The sequence below is a fragment of the Solanum tuberosum genome, unplaced genomic scaffold, assembly GCF_000226075.1.
Source record: "Solanum tuberosum cultivar DM 1-3 516 R44 unplaced genomic scaffold, SolTub_3.0 scf00224, whole genome shotgun sequence".
Lineage (NCBI taxonomy): Eukaryota > Viridiplantae > Streptophyta > Magnoliopsida > Solanales > Solanaceae > Solanum > Solanum tuberosum.
Genome location: NW_006239153.1, coordinates 649,323 through 650,420, shown reverse-complemented (window position 1 = coordinate 650,420; position 1,098 = coordinate 649,323).

Sequence of the window (1,098 nt, the reverse complement as noted above, 5' to 3'; positions counted from 1 at the left end):
GGTTTGTATGCGGCTCTTCAGAGTCTTGTACGCCGTGTTACATCCGGGGAGTAGGCTCGGGTCATAACAAAAGCTTACATTCAATCAACACATATAGAATTCAAACATAGGACATGGATGTCATCATAATTCAAGTAACACAATCACTACATGCATAACTTCATAACATTCTTCTTTCAACAACAAAGACCCACATCATAAGATCACAATTGAGAAATATGGGGATTTCATGGATTCTTGGGGATTCATCATAAAAACCATAGGAAATCATCAATTCATGCTTAATATAACATAATTCAATCATTAGAATCAAGTTTGAAAGGAACCCATGACTTTGGAATCAAACCCTAACATTTGGGGATTTCTATCTTTGATATTGGGATTTTGGAGGGACTCCATGGATGAAATCTATCCATGGATGAAAGCTACCATACCTTAACAATGAATCCCAATGAATTTGGTGTGAAGAACTTTTCTCCTTGAACCCTAGCTCCAACTTCCTCCTTCTTTTTCAAGTTCTAGAGAGAGAATATTTGAGAGGAGTTTTGGGAATTCTTTTGAGTGATGTGAGAGAATGACTTGAATGAGGGGTTTTAGGGGTTAAAAATGCTTATATAGGTGTCCTAGACTTAGGCAAAACGACACCACTTTGATTTAATTAAAACCGAAAAAGACCCAATTGCCCCTAAAATAACTGCCCAGGCCACGACCTACAGACTATGACCCACAGACCGTGGATGGACCCACGGCCCGTGCTGGTCAGGCGTTGTCCATGGTCAGGAACTTTTTGGCCAACCATGGTTCCTTGACCCACGACTCGTGGTCTCACCTACGGACCGTAGGTGGTTTCGTGGGTGGGGCCTGTGCTGCTGAGTTTTTGCCTAGTTCTCCCCCTTTTCGGATACGGAGTGTTGCACTAGCCCTCTCACTTAGCCCTAGTTTAGTCTACTAGATTCCGGGATGTTACATTATCTCCCCCTTGAGATCATTCGTCCTCGAATGAGATTCTAAGCACGTTTCTAGACACAAGACTCAAGACTAGCATCCCATCATGCATGCAACATTAAAATAATGCACAATTCAAAGGAGGAAACATCA